An 8,785-nucleotide genomic window follows, 5' to 3' on the forward strand; every position below is an offset into this window, starting at 1 on the left:
ATTTTGCTTATGTTTGGAACAGCTTTATACTGAAGCTGACTCATCTAGTAGTTGCAACACAACTGCCAGTAACATTCAGATTAGTAAGATTCCTTGTCCCTCTCCTCTAGGAGAGCTAGATATGCTCATAGATGAAGAAAAGAACATTCAGAGAGAAAATAATACTCTCCTCACCCAGCAAAGAAAATCAACCTATCCCTTCACTCTAATTGGTAAACTTAAATCACAATCTGAGCCCTGGACCAAAGGGAATGACATAAGCTGTTTGATCAGCATATCTTCTACAAATGGACAAGGCATAAACATCTGAAAAATTGGTGTTCTTGAAAGAAAAGAACAATGATAAATGTCGGAACAATCAACATTAATTAAGCAATCAGGAGTGCTCACTAAGCATATAGGGGAATTCAGTTCTATTTGTTGGATGAATGCTCATTGAATACTGCTTGCTCTCAACTTGTAAATATTTAAGGGCTTTGTGGAAATTTCTCAAACAAATAATACTGATATTATATAACAGCATATTTCAAAATTATCTCTAATTTTCTTATATGTCCATTTATTTTAATATTCTTTTGAAACCATTATAGGTTATTTTAATACTGTGTTGCCTCTTTCTCATTACTTTTATATAGAACACACCACAATCACATCTTCAAATTAATGTTTAACCTATAAAATGTATATTTATAATTTTGTCTTTTTTCTTTGTAGAAAACTAAATAATGAAATCCATTTGAAGTTTCTGTCTTCCCTAAAGTCTTAACATGAATTCTAAACAGTATCCCCAATTTTCAGTGACTCTTCACATTTGAGCCACTATTTATGAAACTCCTACAATGCCATTATTGGGTTATTTTGCAACATCAAATCTTTTTCATATAGAACCTATTTCACCCTTGGCAAAGCCTCACTGTCTTGAAGATTCCAGTACCTGCTATAGCTGACTTGCTTGTTTTTAAGCTATTCGTACATGAACTTAGGAACATACTGCCCTCCACCCAGGACCTATAATGCATTTTGCATGTTCCATGTTTACCTGGTTACATGGTTGTTGCTGCCTTACCTGTCCTAAATCTACATCTCAGGATAATATCAGACTCCACTTAACCCTATGTTATGAGGACTTCGTCTTGACTCAGTTTACCTAGAGAATCCATATGGTGGTGTCTTTCCTTGGAATTGAACTACGAAATGATTAATCCTTTTTTTCAGTAATATCTACAATTAAAAAATAACTGTTGCAATCAAGTAAAATGATCCCATAAAGATCCATATCACATACAAAGGACATAAAACAAAATTATTTTTCCTTTTATGCATACAGAAATAACCTCTAATTTACCTATCAAAAATAACTGTGTGGGGGGAATATTGTACCTGAACAATCAATATTACTAAGCAAAGCATCTCTATAATTAAATATTAGAATATAGAATGATAAAATAAAAGACATAGATGTTTGAGACAAAAAAGGCCTAGGTTTAAATCCAGGTGATGACTCCTGTAGTTATGTGTCCTCATGAGTTATTTCACCTTCAGGAGTTCTTATATTAAACTAGGAATAATATAGTTATTCTACTGAATGGCTGTGGTAAAGGTCAGAAATATGTCTTTTGGAGGACATAAAATGGGTCCTGACACAGAGTAGGGAGAATCAAAGAATTTAGAAACCTCAGCTATCACCATAGTTATTATGATCAAGGTTATATCAAGCTCTTTTCAGAATTTATCTAAGGTATTATTGATGCAGTAGAGAAGCTACTGTAGCATAATCCTTTAGATCTCTATTACAGATATCTTCCCATGATAAATCACATAATTTGTTCCTTATGAAAAAATTATAACACAAATTATTTTACTTTGAATGAAAACACCAGGACATTCACAATGATAAGTACTACTAAAGTATTTTTAAAGTTTTAGAAGATAAAGTTTGAAATAAATGTAATAAAAAATAAAAATAAACCAGAAACAGCATATGTGGGGAAAATTTAGGACTAAAGGTACACCAGTAACAAGTCATAATTTTTCATTGAAATAGTGATTAATTATCAATAAGGAGTTCAATGTTTCAGACTAAAGCTGGGAATAAAATAACAATTTCTTAATGAGTAAGACTCAAAATAATTCAGTTTAGAAATAATGATGGCAATATTGCCTGTTTCTTGGGATCCATCTACATGCCAATGGCATTTTACTGAGTCTTTCATGTTCATCACTTCCACAGTGCAACTATGAGACAGGTGCTGTCATCACCAGTGTACAGAAGACCGTGAGTCTTGGGAAATTTAAGTGACTTGTAAGGTCTAACAAGTGGTTGGTGTTTGGCTGGAAATCAGGAAAATGTGATTACTTGTAGTTACTGCACTTTACCTTTTCAGGTCAAATAACTGAACCAGTCATAGGTGGTTAACATAGGTAGGTTAGGATGCTTGGACAAGCTACCAAGCCAGATCAAATTTTTTAAGCATTATTTACATGAGGTAAATTATATGCGCATATGTGCATAGTCTCTCTCTTTGAAATGCCTATATGCTCTCTAAAGATATATTTTATAATTAAAGGTAGGCTATATTATCTTAGGCCAAATATAGGGATACAACAATAATTACTAATTAATATAATTTTCTAATAGAATTTTTTACGTTGTTTCCCCATGAATTGTATGTATCTGTGTTTGCATGTTTTGCCTGGATATAAAAGCATATGAGTGGAGAAGTGGTAGGATGGCTTGTAGGGAATCAGAATTAAGGATACTTTATTTCTAGTGAATCTAAGTTTGTTCAATGGAAGTTATGGACAAACAATCGAGGAGAAAAGAAACTAGTTAAAAATACATTATTTATAATCCACAAAGGAACAAAGCTAGACAAAAACAAAACCAAACAAATACAACATGGGCATAAGCAGGAAGAATTAAAAGTCTTTTCATTTTTTCCTTTTCTCTCCTCATACTACTATTAAGCAGTGAGTTTCTGTTCAAATTCAACACTCTTTCAAAAAACAAATGGTATATTTCAGGTTTGCTCTTTATTCTTCTTTTTTCATTAAAATAGCACACATTCCTTGAATGTCTTTTTTTTTTTTTCCCAAACTTCCTGGAATCAAGGCCAAGGGTTGACATTTACAGCGATAAGTGATCCAAGTGCTACATTAGCATCTATTTATTAAAGATGATATTTCCTGTACAGTACAGCTAGGACATTTGGCCTAATTTACTATACTAACATTTCCAATTCGGCTTTGAGTAGGGAGTTGTGCCAACAGCACTCTGTCCTATGGTGAAATAGTGCCTAATCAGTATTTATGAATAGGGTTTTAGAAGTCACTAAAGAGCACAGGAAGAGATTTTACCTTCTTAAAGCACAAATAATGCTGAGCTCTGGGAATCTGTGCAGCACATTAGGATGGAATAGCTTTCTTTTAAAAAAAATTGCAGTTAAAATGTGTAATGTAATACTGTCAGTAATTTAAATGGAGTGCACCTCTTTCAGACATTAATGCTATTTGTTAAACTTTGTAATTATCATGCAAATGAAGTGCTGTACTTAAAAAATGGCAGTGCCAAGAGTACAACAGAGAAAAACAGTTTGAAATTCAAACTAATACAAAACAAGCTTCAAGCCTTGTAGAACTCAAATATTTAATTTTTTCCTCCTTTGAATGCAGCATTTGGGTGAAAGCAATGAAGACTCGTCTTTGTTCTTAATACGTAGATAGCAAAAGGCTTAGAGCCAGAGATTTGAAAGCTCTGAGACATATTAGCTCCCTGATCTTCACAACAGGTGGCTGATATTTTTATCCCTCTTTTAAAGATAAAAAAGCCAAGTCCCAGAGATGCTTAACTCATTTGCTTGGGGTCACTTAAGCAAGCGAGTGACAGCCAGGGAAGGATCTGACTACTCCCCAACTTAAGGCTGCTATGAGAATCCCCAGACAGCAATCACTTGAAAGAAACAGCATTTATGGCTAAAATTATGATTTCAGAATATTAAACACTGAACCAGTGCAATCTAGTTTCATTTTATGTCAGGTAGATATTTTTGGAAGAAAAGGACTTTGGTTTCCAGAGAATTAGCTCCTGACAGGTAAATGTCTGTGAGCTGCCGAGCAGCCTATACATGAAAAAAGCAAACGTTATGAAGAAAGTGAGCAATTTTACACATATTTTTATCTCCAGCACCTATTTCCATGCCTGACAGCATAGGCAGTCAAAAATATTTGTTGAATCAAGGGTTGAATGAATGCATGGCCATTTGTCACTTACTTTCCACTCACATTGTCTCATTTTCCTTTCAGTTACTTTCTCCACCACGACTTCCCAGGTCTGCAAAACAGAAGATTGAACAAAAACAGTTTTACCTTCCTCTAGAAATTATTCTTTTCCCGGACTACTTTCTTACACTTAAACCTGAACCAACATTTTTTTTTTTTTATATTTCATCTTTAGAACTTTGATTTTTGCTTGAGATAATCTTATAAAGTAGAAGAAACTAAGGATTTGGCCTGTTGATAGCAGTGTGTTGTCCTCTTTAGGTGATTCTCTTTGCAAATTTTAAAAGGAAACCTGTATGTTCTTAATCCAAAAGAGTAAGAAACAAAAACTCAAATGCATTGTTGACATTTCTCAGAGACAGGGGAGAACTGGTAATGATCAGCATTTTTGAGCTTTCCTGAAAGACAATGACAGTGAATATATGACAATAGAAGCTGAAAATGTCAGCATCTTGATATCCCAGTGCTCACTGTGGCTAGAGTGTGGATGTGTGACATTGGTTCAACAAGACACTCCTTACCCCACTTGAACGTCAACTTAGGAAATATCAAGCAAAGAATCAGAGACACTGAGAGGCTCATAGTAGTGGAAGGCTGCAGTTGAAGAGGGAGCTATCTGAGTTTTCAGGGTAGCAATGGCTAAAAGCAAAGACAGTGTTCAATGTCAGTGGTCATGGTAGGGATGCAAGCTCTGTCATCAAGTGGTTGATGATAGCAGCAATGTTATGTTTACAGGACTAGTTCTGTGGCATAATTGTGCCTAGGGTCTTGGGAGCTGTTTTTGTTCCTGCTGTTTTTCCATGGCTCAATCTGCAGCCTTGCTAATGATTCTTTGAGGTATCTCATATCCTTTAAAATAAATTTAATTAGTCAGTTTCTGCTGCTTACAATCAAGAATCTGTGCACCATATCAAAGCCAGCAGGGAAGTGAGGTCTGGGCTGTATTATTGTGTTTGAGATGCTCTGGGGAAGATCAGGAACATTGATGCATTTGAAAAAGACTTTAAATGTTGGTTTCAGATTCTTGACGCTACCAATTTACCACTAGTGTGATCTTGTTGAGAAAGTTACTAAACCTTACCCTGATCACAGATGCAAATGGAAATAATACTGTCTACCGTGAAGGCCAGTTGTAAAGACTGAGAAAATGTGTAACGTGATCCAGAACCAGGGCTGGCATACGGGGGACAATGAAGAATCTTTTTTATCTTTATTATTTCATCATATATGTAAATTGCCTATACTCTCCCACCTACGACGTGAGCTTTGTGGCCTGGACGCTACGAGATATAAAGACAAAATGAGTATCCAGAAATTAACTCCACATGTTTCTAAAAAGGCAAATAGAAAGAAACCAAATATATGCACATGGAACATTGGGTTACAGGCTAAACTTATGATTATGGACATTTACTGCTCACATTAGCTATAAGATGAGGTATTACACAATAAAATCCAGAGAGGATGTGTTAAACATGATATGCTTTACTTCATCTCAGGAGTATTATTTCAGTTGTTTAAAGAAGAAAAATAGGAGGCCAACACTTGCTAGTTTGATTAGGAAAGCTTGTATTCTTAAAAGGTATCTAACTGACAAATAGCAGCAGCTTAAAATAAAGGCCCTGAACTATTGTTTCACTTCCATTATTGCTCCAATGGCATGATTGTGACTTTCCTGATATGGAGGAGAAGGGTATTTTGTTTGGTTGTTTTGCTGGATTTTCTGCATAACCCTAGTTACATTGTCTTCTGAGACCGCACAGAATTGTTGAAGGTTCAGGCATCACTAGTGTGTCACTGGGGAAGTAATTAACTCTTTCAGGGCTCCATTCTTTTCACTGCTAAAATGGGCATTATGTTTTCTCTCTCTTGGGTTATCATGATAATTAAATGAGATCATGCATACAAAGTTCTGGGTATGTCTGGCATACTTTTTAAAAAACAGCTGCACTCACAAAGTGAGATGCTCCCTTCACTTTTAGTCCAATAAAATGCATATTCATAGAGAATTGGGTCACATTATTTCTGCATGACAGGTTTCTGCAGGGACATGGGTTTGCCAAATTCACCAGCTGTCTTCACATCTTCCCATTCCCATGAGATTTCTGCACATTTTTCCTGTCCTTTTAGTGGCTCCCCAGAGACAGGCTTCCTTAGGGAGGAGAATCAGGGTGTAGGCGAATGCTCCATTAATTTTCTTGTTGGCATTTTACAGCCAGTGGTGTGGATGACCCAAGAGCAGCCAGGATGGGAGACAGCTAGACAGAGCCTGCAGGCCCCTCTGGAATACTTTCACTATCAGAACACATGAATGACAAACCTTTAAAAACTCCTATGAGTTACAGAGAAAGCTTCCAGTGAAGATGGTGGTATTGGCTGAGTCTAGGAAATGGAAGAAAGGAAAAACAGAACAGCAGGAGCAAAAAAATAAAGGCAACATTCCAGCATGTTACTATGTGTGTCCTTATTTCTTTCATCTTAAAATTCTCATTTTAAAATGTTAAAATGATAAATACTATATAACATTATAGGATGTTTAAGAAATGTAATAAATATATATCACGCAGCTCACTACCAAAACACATCGTTCATTTTAATTTTGCATATCTCTCAAGTATTCATTCTTCCTTTTTTTTTTTTTTTTCTTTTTTTAGACAGAGTATTGCTCTGTCGCCCAGGCTGGAGTGCAGTGGCACAATCTTGGCTTACTGCAACCTCTGCCTCTGGGTTCAAGTGATTCTCCTGCCTCAGCCTCCCCAAGTAGCTGGGACTACAGGAACACACCACCATGCCTGGCTAACTTTTTTATTTTTAGTAGAGACGGGGTTTCACCATGTTGGCCAGGCTGGTCTCGAACTACTGACTTCAGGTGATCTGCCGACCTTGGCCCCCCAAAGTGCTGGGATTACAGGTGTGAGCCACTGCGCCAGGCCCTAGTATTCATTCTTATAGAACACATAATTTGGTATTAGTTAATGGTGTTCATTTTTACTTTATGTAACACTAAGTAATTTTCAGTGATGTCACCTTAATTTTATTATCATTACTTTTAATAGTTCAAAATTGTGTATCAATTAAACAAATTTCTATTATTTATATATCAAATATCAATAGACAGTTTGCTTTCATGTGCTTTATTGTAAATTATTCTTAAAGGAATATCTTTGTTCATTGACTATAGTACATTCTATCTTTTGGATAATTCCTTTAAGATAAATTGCTCAGGATGGTATTAGTACATCTGAGGATAGGAATATTTTTAATCTATATGGAATATGACATGACGAGATTATTCTGATTTCCTACATGTTCAATTTTCTTTTGAAATGCTTTAGAAGTATGAATAAATTTTACAAGTCTCTAAGGTACTCTTGGGAGATAAAGACATAGCAGGTATATAATTTCTGCCTTGTACACATGGAGAGATTAAAGTATAGAATGTTTAAGTGATTTGCTTGAAGTAACACCTCCAAGGCACTCAGTGTAATGTCCCAGGGCTATGCCAAGCATCCATTAGTTGCAGATCACTTCATTTGCCTTGATCCAAAAGACAGCTTTGAAACAACTTAATTTCACTGCTCAGAAGTCATCCACAGGATGCTCATTGCTGCCCTATCACATACTGCAACATCCAAACCCTACAGTGGTCCTTACCCTGGAAATACTTTTAATGAATCTTTGTGAAAGAAAAACTCCACATTTTCTTCTTGTTTAACCAACAAATAAATAGAAAGCCTAGGAAAATTAGTTCAAAGGTGACTGCTATTTAGTAGCCCACATCTGGTTAGCAAATTCACATTTGTTTCTACTGCAAAGTAAACTGTATCTTCTTGTCAATGTATTAACTCAAATTTGCAAAATGAGAAAAACAATTAAGGAATTAATAAGAAAACATGCTTTTATTTGGCATGCTCCCAATTTGATCAATGTCACTGAGATTATATAAACTGTAACTGTTTCAGTTAACATTTTGTTTTTTATTATCTGATAGAGATATGCAAATTATTACAGATTTTAGTCCTTTATGACCTCCAGCAACTCCTTGTGCTGACTATGATTCAGTTTCTTTCTAAAATTTGTTGCTGAAGGTATTTTTAACATGAGAGGAGGACTCATTCTTAAATATAGGGCAGTTCTTTACAGAACTTTCTCTGTTATGCAAACGCTTCTGTCTCAGAAAGGTAGAACCTTTCAACTGGGCATGATTTGCAGCTGTAAACCCTTGCTAAGTAATTTCTTATGATTTCAAATTCTGGGTGATTTGTTATTAATTTGCAGATAGAGTCTCAGGGAACTCTTCTGGAATACAAAAGTTAGTTTGACTTATGCTTTCAGAACAGCATTGAACACCCAATTCCTGGAGAGGTTTTACCTTGAGATAGCATGACAGTGCTTTCCATGTAAGAAAGAAAACCTATTGATGACTTAGAGTAATTGCATGTACTGTGTTTCCTGGGCATAAAGGGAGGGTATCTTGTTCAAATCAGAACCTATGTTTTAATTTCCA

General features: G+C 35.4%; 1 long non-coding RNA gene across 1 annotated transcript in view; it reads left to right on the forward strand.

Annotated features, from left to right (window-relative positions):
• LOC116459260 (uncharacterized) overlaps window positions 1-6,717 on the forward strand; it is a 52,260-nt gene extending 45,543 nt beyond the window's left edge. Inside the window, exon 4 of the long non-coding RNA XR_004245498.2 lies at window positions 6,494-6,717. This is a non-coding gene — a long non-coding RNA (uncharacterized LOC116459260). The remainder of the gene's footprint in view (window positions 1-6,493) is intronic.
• Window positions 6,718-8,785: the final 2,068 nt, after the last annotated feature.

The sequence above is a fragment of the Hylobates moloch genome, unplaced genomic scaffold (genome assembly GCF_009828535.3).
Source record: "Hylobates moloch isolate HMO894 unplaced genomic scaffold, HMol_V3 SCAFFOLD_19, whole genome shotgun sequence".
In the NCBI taxonomy this organism is placed as follows: Eukaryota; Metazoa; Chordata; class Mammalia; order Primates; family Hylobatidae; genus Hylobates; species Hylobates moloch.